This window comes from Anser brachyrhynchus, assembly GCF_964034855.1.
Source record: "Anser brachyrhynchus genome assembly, chromosome: 1".
Taxonomy (NCBI): domain Eukaryota; kingdom Metazoa; phylum Chordata; class Aves; order Anseriformes; family Anatidae; genus Anser; species Anser brachyrhynchus.
The window spans coordinates 197241277-197263726 of record NC_137694.1 but is presented as its reverse complement, the minus strand read 5'-3'; positions in this window follow the sequence as shown (position 1 = coordinate 197263726).

Below are 22450 nucleotides of genomic sequence, written 5' to 3'. Positions count from 1 at the left end.
GTCCTGAATGAATGAGCACATGGCATGTGGATGGGAGTTCCAGGTGAGGCTGGTCAGGGTTTGTTGCCATCAGTTAAGGCTCAGTAGTGCACTCACGATTCAGGCAGGTGTAGAACGACATTTCATAGACTGTCATGTCTCCTTGTCAGCTGTCTTCCTCTCAAGATCTTTGAAAAATATCAGTTTCCTCTTATTTTAAAGTTTTTCCATGCAGATCAAAACACTTTATGAAAATCAAGTGTGGTAGACTTCTTAATTTGACTATTTGGTTTACAGTGAAAGCTCACAGGTGCTTTGGTGGTGAGTGGGAGTTTAAGATACATGACTTCTCGCCGCTGTGTTGTGATGGAAACATGGGGTTGTTGGCTAAGCACAATGCAGCCACCTTACGGAGATGATGCCACAGCTGTTTGTAAGGACCTAAAACAGCAAACTGTATTCAAAACCTTGGACTCAGTGTTTACTCGATGAAAGCTTTATGACCACTGTAGTTTTCCTACATCTCATAGAGTGTCATCTCTCCTGGTTAACATACTTAATCAGCTGTCTTCCTCTCTCGCAATGCTTGAGTAATACTAATTTAGGTTACACCTAGAGCAGTCATTCACAGCCTGTACTTAGTTTGATGTCTGCTGTGTCTGGATCCAACATGTAAGAGTTTTTATTCCCCACCCCCAAAGGTGTTGTTCCAAACATAATAGATGACACCGTGCTTTACAAATCCTGTTGCTTTTGTATTCTGAGACATCAGAGTGACATTGCTAGCTCAGCAAAGTGTTTCTATTTAGGAAAATACAGGAATATGCAACATGTTTTGCTGAAATACTAGCAAGAGTAACTTTAATTCATGCTTCTTGGTGTTGCAAATGTTACACTTATGCTCTGTAGAAATCTACTTCTTAAGTGAGGTAAGAACCAAGGTAGACCAAACTATTTAATCAGTGTTAGCCAATCTGCATTTGCTTGGGTTTCTTCATTCATACTTTTCAAAGAGTAAGGGATCGTGTTCTTAATTATATCGATGTTATCAGGATTAGCTGTATTTTGTTGAGCAGCAGTTCCCACATGAAGCAGCAGCACACTCTGAATGAAAACGCATTTCCCTGAGCTCTCTGTTGGTCTAAGAGTGAACAACTGTGACGAAAACAAACCATAATGCAACTATTTCAGTCAGAAAGATCTGTATACATCATTGTTTGGAAAGCCTTTTACTCCATGAAGTTTCTATTCCTGGATAGCCTTAAATTTTCCAAGCCATGCAGCGGATTATTCATCACTGCATTATACTCAGTATAAGTATGAACCTCCTGCTGGCTTTTCTGTTCTGCAAACTCTATGATGCTATCTCATATATGGATTTCTGTACTAACACCACATTGTTATATCTCAGTGGATCCTGTGCCTGGCAGTTAGCTTTGCATGCAGGTCCTGATATATAGATCCTTTCAACCAGAAATCTGGTACAGGTACATGGAGCCTGCTATGGAGGATGCTCAGGAGTCTTGCTTATGTATTACCAGGAACATGGGAACCACACCTGTTTAGTTCTTATCCACTTTTTGCTGTTGTTTTACATACTGATGAGTAAGATACTGACTGCAACAGCTAGCTTCCTCTTGTATAATGTACTGGCTTATCAGAAGGAAAACATTTCCAGTCATAACTGATGGGTAATTTTAATGGTAAAAATACATCATTACAGCAGTTTTTCTGTACAGATCACAGCACTTTATAAAACTCAAATGTAGCAGATATCTTATTTTGACTATTCAGTTTACAGTGAAAGCTCACATACTTTGGTGGTGAGTGGGAGTTTAAGAGAGGTAACTTCTCCCTGCTGTGCTGTGACGGAAGCAGGGGGTTGTTGGCTAAGCGCACTGCAGCCACCTACAGAGGTGATGCCACAGCTGTCTCTAATGACATAAAACAGGAAATATTAAAAATAAATACATGTAACTGGAACTTCAGGTGAATTTCAGTGGTACAAAATGTAGTAGCTGATTTTGGAACCTGGCCAGATTGGTGGAGTTGAGGAACAGCTAAGAACGGCCCTTGGTGCAACTGTACTTTGGTTCCACACTGTCCTGGACAGCGAGGTTTACCTATCTGGCATGGACAATGGTGCTTCCTTCTGTTTTGGGCAGGTGCCTCTTGAGCATGTCTGTCCTAGAGCTGGTTAAAACTAACCCCACCTGGCTTCTGGGATCTGATTCAGACTTGGACATAGATGTGTGTCTACATAGATGGAAAGAGAGGAAGTGTATCAGGTTTACCTGGCAAGGTTTTGGTAGTGGGGGGCTGCAGGGGTGGCCTCTGTGAGCAGAGCCCAGCAGCTGTCCCAGGTCAGATCAGAGCCGGCTCCAGACGGCTCCAAAAGGGACCCGCTGCTGGCCAGAGCCGAGCCGTGAGAGATGCTGGTTGGGCCTCTGGGAGAGCAGATTGAAGGAAGGGAAAAATCTGCCTTATTAGCCAGAAGCAACAGAAGCAATGCAATTTGTAAAACAAAACAAAAACCAAAACAATATTAAGAGTAGCCTTTTAAAATTTAATGTCTAAAATTCAGTACAAGTATTGGAGCCTCAGTTTAGAGTACTATTAAAAAAAAAAAAGTGAGAAAAAACACCTCAAGCATCCTCAGCTCTCCTGAGGCTGACTAGATACTGACCACTTCTGAAAGTCAATGCTTTAATGAGCTAACTGACAATCAGTCAAAGTTCCTTTTTGCTGAATGGGTTTCATAATTTTAGAAATTCTAGTAAGTCATAGTTTCCTCTTCATGTGGGAGAAAGATCTATGGGGAAGTTCTTTTTCCCCTGAAGCAGAGCTATTTACAGTACATTAACCTTTTGGAAACATGGGAAGGATAGGCAATGTGACACATTTGATTGTACTGAGATATGTTTGAATGGACAAAAAAAATTCCTTGTAAATACTTTAAAGTATAGAATAAAAATGTCAGGAAGTGTTGTTTTTATTATCAATATTATAGGCTAAATTTTATTCTGTGTTGTCTGTAGTAAATCCAGGATGACTTTTATAAATCTTACTGGAGTCTTTCTGGGCTTACACCAATGTGATTCAGGGATTAATTTGTCTGTCTCTGTTTTGGTCAGATGGTTTCTGTTTGGTACTCCCATGAAATATAATTGTTTTCTTTTCTCATTTTGATGCTAATCTCATGATACATATACTGGAGTATGCTTATGTTTCTAGATAAACCTTAAAAATATATTTCTAATCACAGCTTCTGAGAAACTGGCTGTACTCCCTCACAGAATTTACTGTTGTATGATATTTGACAAGAGACTAATATATCCAAATGCTTTTCCTTCTAATTCCAGTAAGTGGAATTCTGGACCAGAGTACTTCTGTATAAAATATTAAGGGAGTCCATCATGCCTTTGTAAGTGATGTTTGAAAGATATGTATGGAATAAAGGGGTCCCTCAAAACATTTTAAATCCACGTTGATTTGATGCAATTTAAGCAGTAATATTTTACTAAAAGAGGGACTGTTGCTGGGAAGCATTCAGTCCAGTGGAGTGAGGCTGCTAACAACGGGCATCCATTGCTAGAACTGTCCTGATTTTCTCATAAATCTATTGGTTTGCCTCTGCGTTATTACAGCATCATGAGATAAAAAGTGCCTGAGCCCTCGTTGTGGTCTCTGTGGGTCTTGTGTGGCTGCTGCTGTTGCAAGGAGCATTTCACTCTTCTGTATTTGTACCGGGGCTGGGGCTGTCTGCCCTCAGGGGTGCCTGCTTGTGCTCAATGGTTCATTTTTGGCTGCTTGTGTCATGTTCAGGAAAGGGAGGGTGCTAGTTCTCTCTTTGTTTCCATTACACATTCATACAGGCCTGTTATGAACACACTGTTATGTTAATTTTTATGAAACAGATGTTCCAGAAAGTTAAATATGATCACCATATAAAACTAAACATGTGAAGAGATCCTGGTTCCAGAGACACTAACCTGACCTCATAGCAAGCATGCTAGAAAATTAGTGCCATCAAGGACATTCACTGAGTAGAAATCTCAAGATTAAAATAAAACAAAAAATAATTTGAAATAGAAACAGAAGGAGTGTGCAGAACACACTTGAATAAAAATGAAGCTTTTTAATATTTCTGTATATGGCATGTTCTGTAAAACAATACAGTATCTTTCTTTCCACAGTTCTTTCTTTATACAATTTTTTTTTGTATCTTTCTTTATCAGTATCTTTCTTTCCAAAGCTGAATACTGTGATGATCATGGCAATGATTTCTACCTTTTATTTTGAGCAATCATATACAGAGTTGAGGAAGTAGTAAATAATAAATCATTAAAATTAAATAGTAATAAAGTAAGAGTAGGTTATTTTAATGATGTTTAATAAAAAGAAATGAGGCAAGTATCTTTCACTGATGTCAGAGTCCAAAGGAGCTGGCTAGCTGCAAAGGGGTGTGCTGGTCATAGGAACCGTTTGCTTTGGGATACTCTTTGCTTAATATGGCAAGGTCTCCCTGATGCTTCTGGCCGCTTTTTGCAGTCATCCTAGTGACATAAATCTTGATTCCAAACTACTTAGGTCCAGAGTTCTTGTTATCTCAAACTTACTATGAACTGGAGCATGTATCATCTCACAAGTTGGCATGCCCTTCCCTTTAAAGAGCAAAAAGCAAGAGTATTTCATAGCACAGTTTTGAAACATGATTAATATTGATCATGATAGATCCTTTTATAAAAATATTCCTATGTTAAACCAATATTTTTTCTTGACACTTTGAGGAGCATAAGGATGTCACACTTGGCTTTGCAAACATGACTTCTATGCACTTCCTTTATAAGCACTGACATTTTTGGGAGAGGTCTGGCTCAAAATATCAGAGCAGAGGGAAACAATAGCACAGATGTTAAATCACCCATGAATTTAAGGCTCTGAGTCTCTTATAGACAATATTGTAATTCTGTAGTTAGTTCCATCTTATTATTCAATTAGTGGTCTCATTAGTTCAAATAATAACAAAAAGAACTGTAGAAAGGCAGCAAATGAGATCCCATTCTGTAGGAATTAAAAGGGCACTGTGCTGGCTGTCATGGCATGGCCAACCCCAGTGACATCTGGATCACAACAAAATGGCTTATATACATTGGTTAAACTAAGATTCTACCATGACTTTGAGACGTTATTAAGATATCATTAAGACACCGGTACTGTATTATTATTATTGATTTGGACTTACAATTGGCTGAGAAGCTGTTTTTTTTTTTTTTTAAACTACATAATGAAATATTGGGACGCTCACACAGGACATTTCCATACTGCTCTCTGGCTGGCTGGATGCCCTGTTTGGAAACTGTTATGCAATTGTGATCTCAGAGCACCTTTTGATTGTCTTCCCACTCCTTGTACATCAGTGTGTGCTCACCCACAACAACATACAGATTTATATAGAGATTCTTCTGTACATATATATATGAGTATACAGTTATGCACAAATAGATATTTTAATACAGATACACTTTAGATGTGTTTATACATGCACATACATCTATATTGCTATGAATAAAGATATCTTTATATATGTACATACATATGTGTATACAAACATACATAAATATACATATATATCTATCTTTAAATATATGAAGATATTTAAATTGAATATAATACAGAAATAAGGAAAGTAAGGGAAAACCCCAAAAGGTTTCCTGAAAAAGACCACAAAACCAGAAGAAGTAGCCAACAGGTTCATGAACTAGAATATATATATATATATTTTTTGAGATGCATTTCCTTTTCAGATTCTTCATATAGAGAAACAGTGAGTGTGTGTGGCACGGAGCTCCCCTCATCCATGGCTGTGGGACGCGTGTCTCACACCTGTGAGCCCATGGTGCGGTGCAGTCTGGGGCTGTGTGTGTTCCTCGCCCTTAGGTCCAGGACACCACAGAAAGCTGCAGAAACCTCTGATTGAGAGGGCTGAGGAAGGGGGGCCAGGAGCGTGCCATGGCCCAGCTGTGTCCCGGCCTGGGCCTGCGGCTGCACAAAGCCGGGTAATGCCGACAAGCACAGGTAGCACATTGGCCACCACCAGCCTGCTGCTGTGACATGGGCACTGCATCACTGGGGTTGGTGCCCAGAGATAACATTTTGATGCTTTATCTTGATGTCGGTGTCCTTGTAGAAAGCAGCAAATCCCTTCAGCTGAGTGGCTGAGGACAGGAGTGCGCCATGGTCTGGTTGTGTCCCTGCGTGAGCCTCCAGCTCTAGAGGATGAAAAAGGAACAGCCACCACCTGACCCACCAGGGACAACCCCTGCATCCCTACCCAGCCCCAGCCCTTCCTGTCCTTGTCCCCCTCCCCACCTCAGCCCTTGCTCGCCTGCTCCTCGCCTCCATCCTGGGTGGCTGTGTCATCTGTGACATGGGCCACAGCCAACATTCTGCTGCTGTGACACAGCCACCACATCACCAGGGTGGGTACCAGGAGCTGATGGAAGGCTCAGTCCTCGACTGCCCAGAGGAACAGGTCTGTCGCTCTTTTGCCTTGCTCAAATGTAGTGGGAAGGACAAACCCCAATAACTCATGCCCATGAGGAAAATGGCTGACGCAGAGAGCTCTCTGTCACTCCTGTTTGTGGGGACAGCCTCTTGACCAGGTTTGTGATCACCTTGTGGCCCTTCACTGCTCTGTCCCATCTCATGCCACCTCCCCTGGGTCTCCTCCTTGCTGTCAGGGCCAGGGCAGAGGGAGGTGAAGCTCAGCATGAGGCTGCAGACTTCATTAGTAAAATAAATAAATGGATTGTCTAAACACTGGGGGGCAATTTAGGTGTTTAATACTTACCTAGTGGCACTTTGGCCGTCTTAAAGCCTAATACCCTATGAATATATATGAATATATATGAATATAGGCTGGCTCACTGAGCCAGCAGTGTGCTCAGGTGGTCAAGAAGGCCAACAGCATCCTGGCTTGTATAAGAAGCAGCGTGGCCAGCAGGTCTAGGGAAGTGATTGTGCCCCTGTACTCGGCTCTGGTGAGGCTGCACCTCGAGTACTGTGTTCAGTTTTGGGCCCCTCACTACAGGAAGGACATGGACGTGCTCGAGAGAGTCCAGAGAAGGGCGACCAAGCTGGTGAGGGGTCTGGAGAACAAGTCTTACGAGGAGCGGCTGAGGGAGCTGGGCTTGTTCAGCCTGGAGAAGAGGAGGCTCAGGGGCGACCTCATCGCTCTCTACAGTTACCTTAAAGGAGGCTGTAGCGAGGTAGGGGTTGGTCTGTTCTCCCACGTGCCTGGTGACAGGACGAGGGGGAATGGGCTAAAGTTGCACCAGGGGAGGTTTAGGTTGGGTATTAGGAAGAACTTCTTTACTGAAAGGGTTGTTAGGCATTGGAATGGGCTGCCCAGGGAAGTGGTTGAGTCACCATCCCTGGAGGTCTTTAAGAGACGTTTAGATGTAGAGCTTAGTGATATGGTTTAGTGGAGGACTTGTTAGTGTTAGGTCAGAGGTTGGACTGGGTGATCTTGGAGGTCTCTTCCAACCTAGAGGATTCTGTGATTCTGTGAATATACATGAAACTGGCAGATTGGACACTGGACCTGGGAATAATGCATGCCTGTACATCAGCCAGGAGGGGTGCACTAGGGCATCTCATATTTCATTAAATATATATTTTAATCCCAGTTATAACACCTAGAAGCCCACTGGCTTCATCTAAGGCCACGTAGCTCACCCCTGCTGCACAGAGCAGGGCTCAGCTGTCAGGACCAGGCTGTGCAGCATCACTTCAGGGGTTGTGAGGAACTGAACACTTGTACAGAATAATTTATGTGCTTAAAGTTAGGTGTCCAGTGCACTTCAGATATCCTGGGGTATCTGGTCTGATCCCCCATGGGCACTCCAGGGACCTCCCATAGATCCTTTGTCATGTAGGGCAGCTCTATGGCATGGGAGTGTGAAGTTGAGCCTGAAAAAGGATGTGTGGTGGGGGGAAGGTGTTTTAATTTTTGTTTCTCGCTACTCAAGCCTATTTTAGGTGGCAAAAAAATATTTTTTCCCAAGTCAAGTCTGTTTTGCCCATGACAGTAACTTGTAACTGATCTCACTGTCATCATCTTAGCCCATGAGCTTTTTCATCCTATTCCTTCCCTGTCCTGCTGAGGAGTAACAGTGAGTGGTTGGCAAGTGTCTGGTAGCCAGCTGAGTTCAACCCATTGCAATATGTAATGTACTGAAGTAATGCTATTGTTTGGAGAGCATGTATTGTAGGTATAGGCGTTTTTGTCATTTTAGTTTATGAACTTTTCTGCAATGTGGTCCTGAATTGGTTCATGCTTGTAATCCTGTAAAAATTTGAACACATATTTGCTTCCATGTTGTTGATTGCATTCCACTGGGAAAATACAAAAATGGTTGAACCAAGAAATAAAGGAGATGGCATAGATTCTCCAAAGAGGAACATCTCCACAATATTACCTGGGAGGACTGAGAACAGGGCTCCCCTCTTTTGTTGGGAATTTGTGTCATTTACCCATGGATGTAAGCTACGTTTAATGGACTGACTGGTAGCTCTTTAACAGTGTGTAGAATTAATGCTCATCATCTTTTTAAATCAATGAACAAAGTAGCAAACATGCAATAGAAACTACACAAAGCATATCAATAAGGAGGAATGCAACACTGGCTTTCATTCCACACTGTGAGAAGCTCAGGCAGTTCCAGTTCAAAGAGTTTCTGGCCATTCATTGCTAAAGCTGTGTTGCATGTCTTAACCATTTCTATGCTATTTAGGGAGGTTGTGCCACGCATCAGATCAATTTAATGAATCCTATCTCTTGTGAATAGGCAGATTCAGTGTTCTTGCATTGGGGATGTCTATCTAAAGATGGCACTCTCTTTTAATCTCCTCCAGCATATAAATTTGGATTCTGTGGTAAACCTAAGGAGAATCCATCGAGATTGCTAAAGAATTCACAGGTGAAATATATTAGGTAAAAACAGAATGCAGAGTTGAAGATCGCCACATATGATGAAGCACAGTGATGAGTCCTTATCCTCCTTCTGTAGGTGAATAACAATCAAAAGAGATAAAAGGTGTCTGAAACCAAATGCTATTTATCCTTTCTTTTTAGTGACTACATGCTTGCTAAATGATTTATTATTATTATTACACAGCTATCCAAATACAGATTTTGAAAATAACTTTATTTTCAAATACATATTTTTCTCCTGAAATATTCAAATAATTAGCCTGTCAATTTGTAAACAGAACAAATCTTCACAACAGCAATTGGTAGTTTCTGTTTCATCATTTTCAAGTGGTTTAGCCTTTTTTGCAGAATTGTGTAAAGAGTCATGGATTCCCCTGCTGCATGTTTACATTAATGCAGTATTTAGGTACATGGCTTCAGCTGAGCAAGCGGGTTCAAGTTAAAAAATCTCCAGTACTAAGTTTTGAGCAGTACGCATGATTTAAATGAGCTTAGTATCAGACCAATAATGTGAAAAGCATCTGTTACAAAGACATTGTAAGAAAGATAGTAAACTAGCATAAAACATTATCTTCAAATTCTTTGGGAGCAAACTTAGCTGAGTATGTCTACATAAATCTAAAGTATGTATAAAATTTGTTAAGACTTGAAGGGAAAAGAATGAAAATTCAACGTGTATTTTTATAGGACCATAGGAGGCTTATCTGATTTAAATATGATATTTACTGGATGAAATTTAAAGAGAAATTAGATACACTGAGGTAGTAAAAATAATGAACATTGCTTGTTTTAAAGGCATGATACAATTGTATCATTCATTTTCAAAGCAGTCATATATTGTCTTCTAATGTAACGTACACAGTTTGTGTAATGAAGTTGCATGGTATACAGAGAAAGATGGAGAGACCCCTACCACATAGATTGTTTGCTGGAGAGTAGTTTTTTGTTTGTTTGTTTGTTTTTTCTTTTTTTTTTATGTAATACATTTAGACACATACCTGTGCTATAATTTCTCCTCTCATATTTTTAGGAGACATACTATTTGAATATAATAACAAATCCTCAAATCCAATAAACTATTCACAGCCATATGCAATAAGCATGCTTTGCATTCTTTTGGCTTCATACAAAAAAAAATGCTTGCAGATCAGTAAAATAGTTTCCGTTTTTAAATAGCCCAACTTTCTAGATCAGTTACAAAGAATTCTTATCTTCCGACTTTATGAATTTAGAGCCTAGCATTCTCTGACAGTGCATTGTAATAAAGACAGTGTTCAGTGGTCTACTTCAGTTGGTCAGGGCTGCCAAGTTTTATTCCATTTTTTAAATTTTATTTTAATGTTATAGAGTATCCTGAAATGATGGCTTTTCTAGTACAGTGCATGTATATTTTTGTTTATTCTTATCTCTGTTAATGAAAAACTGTCAAAGCAGGTGAATCAACCACTGATATAGAGAAAACAAAATGAACCCTTTCTAAAAGCAACAAATACTCTTTGTGATTTAGCAAAAGAAAAATCCATAAATGATGTCTGTCATATATCTCAACACTTTCACTACTAATGGTCTTTAAATGGTTTCACCCAGTTTAGCAGATACTGTTTGAGATCCTAATTATTACTGATGTCTTCTAAGTGAACGCTAATCATATGTCTGTAATTGCTATGAAAATGCCTGCGAAGTAGGTCAGTGCTGCAGTATGCTAAAAGCTAACTCTTCATTGTGTAAATGTTTTAGATTCCAGAGGCTTCTGCTTCTGTTTTCTCTAAAATCTACATTAACACTGATATGAAATATTTATACTGGAGTTAGTTCAAGCAGATAGTCATTTTGTTTGGTAGATTGAGTCACCTTTGGGGGAATTAACAGCTTGTTAGCTGCAAACTCACATGAGGCTTTGACACACTGCTCATTGTGAGCACCATGATGTTGGCACACTCGGGCAAGTACTCAAACAAGGCCACAAAGCAGCTGGGAACCACTTTCACATAAGCAATGAGGGTGACAAAGTAACGGGTTTTGATCCTGAGCTGAAAAAAATTGCTGTAGAACTTAAGAAGGCAAAAGCAGATATAACAGAAATTGTTTTCCATCAGTAACTCTTGGCATTTTGAAAAAGCTTTACCAAATATCTGGACTTCTCACTATGGGTACCTATGCGTTTGTATTTGATCCGTTTGATTTCTTTCATTTAAGTCATTTGCTGAAACAAACTCCTGGGAATCCCCAGGTTAAAAAAAAAAAAAAAAAAGTAGAGATTTAAGCACAGGGTATTCATAGAGTATAAAAAGAAGTTTCACTCTCTTCAGTGATAATAATTATTGCCTCTGTAGTAAGGAGACAGCTGAAATTGGTGACATTGATTTTCAAGATGGAAGCCAAAAGTCAGACAACACCTTGAAACTTAATTCCCTATCTAAATCATTAGTGAACATCTCACATCTCAGCTTGGCCTGGGTTATCACATTTGTGGGCCGTGGGTTGTTTTACAGTGAAAGGGAACTCATTCATGCACCTCATATAAGTTGTCTAAGGTGTACATCAGTTTGTGAGTTCACTTTCAGATTGGAAAGATTTTCATGGTATGATACCTGAAATTAAGTTTGAAGTCATTAAAATCGTATTTTTTTGATATTATATAGACATAACATAGAAGTAAGGTACCTAGAGTAACTAATATTAGATTCATTATACCTTTCTGGTAGCACAAATTACCATAAGGAGAAATACTTCTCTTACATTAAGCAAAGGCATTTTGAAAAAGGTCTATAATAGATTTACAAGTTTCAATGTTTGATTTATAGTGGCTGCAAAGATGATGTTTCTGCTTCAACTCTTTAAATGGGAACGCATTGGGAAACCAAACTTAAGGTTTGGTTTATAAAAGTGCTGTTTACTTTATGCAGGTTCTTTGCATGGTTTACTTAGTAAGAGCAAAACATTTTGAGTTTACATGTATATTTTTCCTTTTCCTTTTTCATGGAAACTCTTGTGGATGTTATCATTCTTGCCTCAAAAGTGCACATTAGACAAATGGGGTTGAATTCATGAAAGAACTGTGGTATTTTCAGAATCAGTAAATAGAAAACACTGCAATATATCTTATGTAAAACAAAACAAAACAAAACAAACAAAAACCGCCACAGTGGAAACATTTTACAAATGATGTACAGAAACTAGAGTTACCTGGAGGAATGACAGGAAAAGGGTCCAGACAGAGGATCCTCTTTGAAGCAGTATGTTTGGTCTGATATGGCACATCCAGGATATTCACACTGAACTACTTGGCAGGTGTTTTTTTCTATTTTCTCTGTACAGGTTGTTGAACAAAGTAGTGCTAAGATACTGCCTAGGACAGCTTCTTAGCAGTCATCTAGATTGCTAACAATATCTAGGCTCTGCAGCATTTTTAACTGAGGTATAAGCAGAAATATTATTATCAGTTATGTAAGTGATTCTAAATTCTAGTACATAGAGGTTTGGGGGAGAGGCGAGAGTATTATTTTATACAATTGCATCTTCTGTAATTATAAAGAGGCTAAACACACAGGACTGAGGGCTGGTTGTATGAGGTAGTGTATAAACAGGATGAAAACATGGTTAACAGCTGAAATATTTTACAACACAAATAGAAGATAAGAGATAACAGTGCAATAAACCTCTCAGGAAGTCTGCATGCAAAGGTTAGGATTAGTGCATAAAGCAATAGGTGTCTGGATCCCTAAGCACTATGGAGTGTTTTGGAAAAACCTCAGCAGAAATAGTTAAGCCAAAATGTGAAGATGGACAATGTAATAGGTGGTGGAACTTGTGTTGGGCTTTTCTAATGCTTAAAAATTGTATAGGGAACATGGAAAAAATAGTTGGTCACATTTCTCAGCTTACATACTTAGAGCATGTGCAATGTCCAACATCCAAAGTGTTTCTGTGCTGCAGTCGCCATATTGTGGGATTGAATAGCTCAGTCGAAAGTACTGACCAATATTTATCTGTCTTCTTGAGCACAATTTGCAACCTGAGTTAACTCTGAACAGTTTGAACTAGCTTGATAGTGACGTGATATCAGCATTCTGCTTTGTAGCCATAGCAAACACAAGTAAGAGAAGGAAATGATTTCTTCCTTGATTATTCTGGCTTCTTATAAAAACTGGTGTCTTCCTTATTACCATACAATATTCTACTCACTGCTAAATGAAAATTAGATCTTTTACATGGTTTGTAAAATTACGTTAAGGGGAACTCAAAGTGATCAAGTTTTATTTGCAAGATAAAGCACATTTAAAAGAATATTGAGCTGTTATTGGTGCTGTCCCAGCATTTAATTTACATGACTTCTGCACAGATTATCATCTAACCTCTCATTTCCAGGGTGTAAAACCATAAATCTTATAGAAAGATGAAATTCTTATTTCATAAGTACCTAAGTCAAAAAATAAGAATGAAGGAAAACATATGGCCAGAGAGAAAGTTACACCATTTCTTCACCACATTATGATTCTTTCGCATGTCTTATATCACTCTTTCCATCCATACTCAGAAGCATAAGAAAATATTAAAAGAAGCTTGTTGCAAAAATGTTTCTAATAATCCCAGTTGATGACAAACCCACTATTCTCACAAACATTTCAACTGTTCATTTTTAAAACGATGTTCATACTGCATGTTTCCCCAAGTACTAAATAAATACAACAGAATTGGGAGCTTTAAAGAGCTCCCATTAAGAGACTAGGCAGTCTCTTAATGTATTTTGCAATAATTTCCCTTTTCATCCTCAACTGCTACATGTTTTTTTTTCATAAGTGTCATGAGAAAGAAAGGCACCGCTAGTCATAAATGGTATGAACCCTCATTCCATTTGCATGAATTTGCACAATGGAATGTTTCCTGAGTTTGTACCATGTGTTTGTAAATTCAGATATTTTTTCCCCTGATCTTGTGTTCCAGATCTCACAAATTCTTCCTTAAAAGAAGACAAGCAGCTGATAATTTACCTCTCTGTAGTAACCATAGTACATGGATCATTTTGATTCTCTTATCTACAGATCCTCAAAGTCTAAACAGATATATTTTAGATATTTGTGCAATGGCTTAACATCAAATTTTCAGCTCTCCTATAGCTGATTAATTAGCTTCAAAGTGGCAGTTTACTGCCTTTCTTTTTTTACATCATATTGTATACACCTATGTCTGGATCTCAAAGTCAAAGCTCAGTGTGAAATGTCTCCCTGTTGAAATTGTGGCTAAGGAAATAATTGCATGTCACAAAAGACGTATAAACTACTGACCTGTAGTTAAAATTCATCCATATGCTTTATATGCATAAGTATATTTGTCTAGCTGATAAATATGAATATACACACATGCAGATATATTGTACACATAAGCATAAATCTTTACATTTTGGAGCCAATCACTGTGGCCAAACTCTTGCACTAAATACTGCTCTGTACAGGATTGCTTTATTTGCCGTCTCTTTATGCTATTGACTGTTCTTGCACTGTCCTTGGTTTGCCCAAAATTTTGTAATGCAGAAGCTGAGCTAGAAAAATTGGGGAATAATAGTTATCAGGTAACTGTTGATGTCAGAGTAACAGTTAAATTCCTAGTGAATTACTTGTGAGGAGTAGTACCTCATCAAGAATACCACCACAAGACTTTACTGTAGTTGAGAAACAAAAGATACTTAACGTTAGACACTCCAACTTATCTTCAAAATGCTTGCAAAAACATTTAATGGAATAGGCAAATGCTTTTGTCCATGTACTCTATTTTGTAATTCATGCCTGAACTGGGTAGATTGGTGTGCTCTGATGTGTTGAACGCATGTTATTTCTGCACCACCTCAGTTTTGCTCCTAGAGCTCTCTTCTTAGAGTGCAAAGCTCCATCTAGAGAAAACCCACAGTAATACCACGTATCTTTTTCACCCTGACATGACCTTTAGAGCAGGATGCTGTTGTCCCTACATGTTGGGACACTGATTGTGTAAAGTACTTTACATGGTGCTGGACAATCTGCTCCAGATTGGTGTCTTGAGCAGGGGTTTGGAGCAGATGACCTCCAGAAGTCTCTTCCAACATCAACTGTTTTGTGATTCTGTGACTTACAAGTCTTGGTAGATAACTAGTTGCACATCGTCTTCCAGTGTGAGACAGTAACTAAAGCATTTCATATACCCCAATGTATAATGTATAATGTAAAATGTATAATAAATAAGGACGTCTCAGAAAGAAGCAGGCGGGGTTGATAGGGGTTTCCTTTTTTTTTTTTTTCACCATTTGACATGATAAATAACTACTTGAATATATCCATTTCTGGGGCCTACAATTAAAAAAAAAAAAAAAAAGGTGTTGAATGGGAGAGGACTCAGCAGACTGAGTAGAAAACTGGAATGTGTTCTAAAGATAGAATTTGTTTTGTTTAGCTCAACAAAAGGCAGGCTCTAGAGTGAAGAGAGAAACCATCAACAACATCATGAACCCGTGCGAAGGACTAGGGATGCTGGCACCTCACCATAACTCTCCTCTCAGACTGACACTAAGCACTGTAGGATCCAGAGGGGCTGGGGAAGGGTGAACACAACAACAGAGAAAGGATTAATTAGTGAGAAGTGTATGTTAATTATTTTGGCTGTATCATTGAGACTTTTTCTGTATTAGTATTCTTTATTTTCCTTTTTTCCTCTGTAATATTTAAATCTGGAATAATAGTAATTCTTTGATTAGGCTGCTAAGTTTACAATTCTTGGCTTTGCTGGCAAGGTGTTTCCTTTCACCTGTAGCAAGATTTGCACCATTAACAAAACTGGGCAAATTTTAATTGATTCTTCCCTTGGTAGTCAGCAAGGTAGCGAGTCACCATTTGCCACCAGACCCTCATGCTTAATAGCTCTTAGCCTACACGAATACGGCTGAACCTTCCAAAATCCGTTTATAATTTGAGCCCCCACAGTCAGTAAATATCTTGTGCTAGTGAATTCCACAACTGAGTCATTTGTTATGTAAAAAAAAGTACTTCCTTCTTCACCTAAGATCTCCCTGAACATTTAATTGGCAGTGCTTTACTTGTTGAGTTACCAGAGAAGAAGAGCATCTCACTACACTCAGCATATCAGCTCTGTCAGCTCCCTTCATGTGGCCAAGCTGAAGACCTCTAGTGTGTTCTGTTTTTCTGTTACAGATGGACTTCTGTATTTTCCTGTATCTCTGATCCGCCCTTTGCTTTTCTCTATTCTTCTTGTTCTATTATCTGTGAAGTTTATTTTTAGAGCTGACAGAAAACAGTAACAATTTCCACCCCCAAATAATTTTCCTCCGTCTTTTCCAACAGTGATTATCTGTGGTTCTCTGGCTTGTGATGGTTCCTGCTGTAATAATAATCAAAACAGATAATATTTTCTCTAGTCCTTTGCTAACATTTACTCTTACACATAAATCCAAAACAATTCCATTGACGTCAATGGCACTACTTCAGATTGACATAACTGAAATTGAAAAAATAATTATGATACTATTAAGAACATCCTGTTTGAGGTGGGTTTTATTGAAGATATTATTTTATAAAAACAGAGAAAAAAAGCATCTTCAGATTGGATGAAGTTTCCAGTTAACACTATCAAAGAAAAGCCAAGAGCATGATACTGTGACAGGTCATAGCTCATACTTCTGCGGCTCACCAGCTCTTTCCCATCACATATTTGTGAGCTTTTTACCTGCAGCATTGTTAGTATGCATTGCTAAGGCTGGACTTGGTGCTGCTGATGTCATTAAATTTGTGCTCCAGAGGTCTCGTTCCCCTGTTAATACCCAGTATCACTGGACCTCATCTAGAGTATGCAGCAATTAAGCCCCATTATGGAATTAAAAGCTGAAACAACAGGAGCTGTTGTGTGAAGCCAGGCTCCACGCAGGGCTGGGCTGGGAGCTCAGCTGGTTTTCCCTGTGTCGGAGTGCATCACAGGAGGTGGGGTGCCAAGGGCATACCCTCGTCTCTCAGGAACAGCAGTCAGTAAAGACAAACATATTTTTATTATTCATTTGAAGAGGAAAAGGGGCCCTGGATGGATTTGTGTGTAAATGAGAAATAAAAGGAGAACTATTCGGGAAGCAACGAGGCAGACTGTCATCAAATAACCAGATGAAGACAGGGAGGTCTGGTTGGCGAAATAAGCTTGCAAAAGAAGGGTATGAGAGAGCATTTGGGCAGATTGCAAAGAGGCTTGAAAAAACGGGTTGGGTTTAAGGATATATCTTGTAAAGAGGAAACAAAAATAAAAGAGTCAAACATACGGACAGTTGTGCTGAGTCCAAAAAAGATCTGTGTAGCTCAGTGTTTCATCTCCCATGAGGACCATCTGGATGAGAATATAATAACAGGACAAGCATACAGTAGTAATGCCCCATGCTGGAGAATACACGGACTCCAAGTACAGAGTAAGACAAGTACAGCTGAAGGCAGGTCAGAGAGAAGCTCAGTGCACTCTGATCATAGTGAGAGATCATTTGGGCAGCAGGCCCCCCTTTGCTCCCCTCTTTTCTGCCAAGCGATTGCACTTTCATACTGCTTCAAAAGAAAGGAAGAGGTGAGGAAAAAATCATTCCAGTGTTAACAAAGCCAGGTGTGGGAGCCATCCTTGAGAGGGACAGACTCCAGACAATCATTTATGTATTAGCATGGCCAAGCATCCATCCCTGGGAGCAGTGGGCTCCTTAAATTGCTTGTTATCCGCCACAGCTGACAGGATGGAGAGGTGGCTCTTGGTGGAGCCGTAGCAGCAGTACATCCAGTATCATCTTGGTTCAGAAGTGAGGAGGTTGGAAACAATCAGACTGCTAGCTTTTAGTCAAAAGGAATGTGCTTTTAGTCAGGATAACTTCTTAGCCAGACCTCTCGAATCTTAAATATTAATAATTTTACCACCCCACTCAAAAAGATGGTTAGGGCTTAGTAATTTGTGGGTAGGAGTGTTGTATTTACTTATTTACTTATTATTATTATTATTATTTCCTCCATGAATTTCTTCAGGCAGTATTTGAAACATGTAAAAGGACTCTGATTATAATATAAAGAGAATTCTGAATCTTTTGTCAGCTTCTTCCCTCTCCCCTCATTGGCTCTCATTAATTAGCAGAAGACCACAAATACTGTTTTTTTGTTTGTTTGTTTGTTTTGGGGTGGGGGTACAGACAAATAGAGTAATAATATATATATATATTTAATTCATTCATAGTTATTATTCATAATTTAAAATGAACCCTGATCTGGCTTCAACAAAGAACTGCAAATGCTAAAGACAGTTTCGTTAGCTCAGAGTGAGATTGCATTAAGAAAGTGAATGTACTGAATTCTGTTCACAGCAATAATTTGAAGTGTTTCTCATTAGGGTTTTCAAAGTATCACAGTATCACAGATTTCTAGGTTGGAAGAGACATCAAGATCATCGAGTCCAACCTCCGACCTAACACTAAGTACTCCACTAAACCATATCGCTAAGCTCTACATCTAAACGTCTTTTAAAGACCTCCAGGGATGGTGACTCCACCACCTCCCTGGGCAGCCCGTTCCAATGCTTAATAACCCTTTCGGTAAAGAAGTACTTCCTAACATCCAACCTAAAACTCCCCTGTCGCAACTTTCGCCCATTCCCCCTCGTCCTGTCACCAGGCACGTGGGAGAACAGACCAACCCCCACCTCTCTACAGCCTCCTTTAAGGTAACTGTAGAGAGCGATAAGGTCGCCCCTGAGCCTCCTCTTCTCCAGGCTGAACAAGCCCAGCTCCCTCAGCCGCTCCTCGTAAGACTTGTTCTCCAGACCCCTCACCAGCTTGGTCGCCCTTCTCTGGACTCGCTCGAGCACGTCCATGTCCTTCCTGTAGCGAGGGGCCCAAAACTGAACACAGTACTCGAGGTGCGGCCTCACCAGAGCCGAGTACAGGGGCACAATCACTTCCCTAGTCCTGCTGGCCACACTGCTTCTTATGCAGGCCAGGATGCTGTTGGCCTTCTTGGCCACCTGGGCACACTGCTGGCTCATATTCAGCCGACTATCAACCAATACTCCCAGGTCCTTCTCGGCCAGGCAGCTTTCCAGCCACTCATCTCCCAGCCTGTAGCTCTGCTTGGGGTTGTTGCGCCCCAGGTGCAGGACCCGGCACTTGGCCTTGTTGAACTTCATACAGGTGACCTCAGCCCATCGCTCCAGCCTATCCAGATCCTCCTGCAGAGCCTTCCTGCCCTCGAGCAGATCGACACACGTACTTAGCTTGGTGTCATCTGCAAACTTACTGAGGGTGCACTGGACGCCCTCATCCAGATCATCGATAAAGATATTAAAGAGGACCGGCCCCAGTACCGAGCCCTGGGGGACTCCACTAGTGACCGGCCTCCAACCAGATTTGACTCCATTCACCACAACTCTCTGGGCCCGGCTATCCAGCCAGTTTCTAACCCAGCGAAGCGTACGCCAGTCCAAGCCCCGAGCAGCCAGTTTCTTGAGGAGAATATTGTGGGGAACAGTGTCAAAAGCCTTACTGAGGTCAAGGTAAACCACATCCACAGCCTTTCCCTCATCCACCAAGCGCGTCACTTGGTCTTAGAAGGAGATCAGGTTCGTCAAGTAGGACCTGCCTTTCATAAACCCATGCTGACTGGGCCTGATCGCCTGCTTGCCCTGCAAGTGCCGCGTGATGACCCTCAAGATAATCTGCTCCATGAGCTTTCCTGGCACTGAGGTCAAACTGACAGGCCTATAGTTCCCCGGGTCTGCCCTGCGGCCCTTCTTATAGATGGGCGTCACATTGGCTAGCCGCCAGTCAACTGGGACCTCCCCCGATAGCCAGGACTGCCGATAAATGATGGAAAGCGGCTCGGCCAGCTCCTCCGCCAGTTCTTTCAGTACCCTCGGGTGCATCCCATCCGGCCCCATCGACTTGCGCACATCCAAGCTCCGTAGCAGTTCGCCAACCATTTCCTCATGGATAGCGAAGGCCACATCCTGTTCCCCATCCCCTTCCACCAGCTCAAGGCACTGGGTATCCAGAGAACAACCGGTATTGCCGCAAAGGCGGCATTAAGCACCTCAGCCTTTTCCTCATCCTTAGTAACTAGGTTTCCCCCCGCATCCAGTAAAGGATGGAGATTCTCCTTAGTCCTCCATTTCGCGTTGATATATTTGTAAAAGGATTTTTTGTTATCTTTAACGGCAGTAGCCAGATTGAGCTCCAGGTGAGCTTTGGCCTTTCTAATTTTCTCCCTGCACAGCCTCGCTAGATCCTTGTAGTCCTCCTCAGTGGCCCACCCTTTTTTCCAAAGATTATAAACCCTCTTTTTTCTGCTAAGCACAAGCCGCAACTCTCTGTTGAGCCAGGCCGGTCTTCTTCCACGCCGGCTCGTCTTTGGGCACGTGGGGACGGACCGCTCCTGTGCCATCACGATTTCCTTCTTGAGGAGCGCCCAGCCTTCCTGGACTCCTCTGCCCTTCAGAACCGCCTCCCAAGGGACTCGGCCAACCAGCGTCCTGAGCAGCTCAAAGTCAGCCCTCCGGAAGTCCAAGACAGCAGTTTTACTGGTCCCCTTCCTGGCCTCGCCAAGAATAGAGACATGCATGTTTTAAAACATGCAATCTGGCAACTGGTGAAGGAAATTTACCTGGTAAATCAATGTGTGTTTTTTAGTTATGGTTTTACTTGCTGCTTATAAATAACTAACATCTATATATACAAACAGATTTTCTGAGGCAGTCACATTTTCAGGCTACAGTAAGATGATTTACATTATTTTTCTTTTTGAAATGTAGTTTAGCATCAACTATGGCAATGATGTAAAAAAAAATATTTAATAGCAAAAATTTCAGAATGAGTTAAGTAATTAGAAAGCTGTACTGATTGCAGTTACTTTCTAGAACAGGGGCTCGTTCATAAACCAAGCTCTTCTGGTGAACATCCATTACCTTTAAAAAATCAGTTCTCATATCATACACTACTACCTGGTGTAAAATAATTTTATTCCAGACTTGAGAATTTCCTCAAGAATGATGGCCTTTTAGGATGTAAAAGGAGTTGGACCTTATATTATAACACCAGGACTGGATTCTCATGTGTTGAAATCAGACAAGCTCTACTGAATATCACTGTTAATACTGCGTGCAGAAACATCCCACTGAAAAACAAAGCTCTGGGAGCATGTACTGTTCAGGACATGACCTGAACATTTTATTTCTTTAATCTCAGGCATGGAGAACCAGAAAATGAAGAGCTGTAGGCTGCTAGATGAACTTTAGAGCTGGGCTTATTGTTATTTCATGTGTTGGCAAACAATCTTCCTGAAGTTGACAACTTGAACCAAAGGTGTATTTCTTACCTTGAGATATTTCAAATAGTATTCTGCATTTATCTGGGCAATGTCAAAGTGTTCCTTCATTCCTGATGCACTGTCTTGATATCTTTTATTCCACTAATATGTCTCTTTTTGGTAGGATGTTCTTTAAGAAAATTAATGCATTAAAAGACAAATGAAAGAGTCCCTATGCCTACTATAGTCTCCTTCCTGGCTTTCTTTGTAGAATTAAATGCTTTAGTTCCCAAGATTCCAAAGGAAACGAATTCCAAAAGACACAGTGCCACACATTTCACAGAGAAGGTCTGGATTAAAGACGATTCTTCACTGTGTATCCTTCTAGACTGAAAAAAAGGACTGAGGTCACATTTGAATGTGCATTACCTCAACATAGCCAACCACTGTTACAGTCACCAAAGAGAAGAGGAGACAATGCCAGACGCATTAATTAAATAATACCTAAAAAATATCTGAAAAGAATATGTTATCTAACCTGATAGAGAAGGGAAAAAGCAGTGACTTAAAACTAAAAAAAGGAGATTGATAAATCTCCCTCCCCTCCTTGTTTCCAAATGACAAAGTGATGGCTCAGGAAACTACAAACTTCCTCACTTCATTTGATGTCTTTAGATGTACAAACTATTTAAGACTTCTTAAATAATAAATATTTAAAATCTGGATAATGAAAAAAGAGCTAGAGCACAGTAGTATTACTGTGCTTTTATTCAAAGGAATAAAATAACTAACTTGTGATATTGTTTCAATTTAAGCTAATCAATTTTGATCTGTATTTATATCTACATGTACAGATGAATTTATATAAGACAATTATACTTAAAACCACTTCTAAAAAGAAAGAAAAATGAAAGGATGGTACAATTAAAATTATCCAAACATACATTTTGTCTTAAACTTTTATTAGAGAGCAGATGCTATTTCTAATGAAGTAGAATCAATAATGTAGTGTGAATTTAAACCATCTTTTTTCCTAGATGTCCTTGTACTTCAATTCTATCACAAGTATATCAACTTTGCTTTCTCAGAATGTCACCCTGTGTTTGAAGAAGTAGACTCAGGATACCTGAATAAGTGCGTAAAGTCCCAATAATAGCTTCTCTAGGGTAGGAACCATGACTTTTTT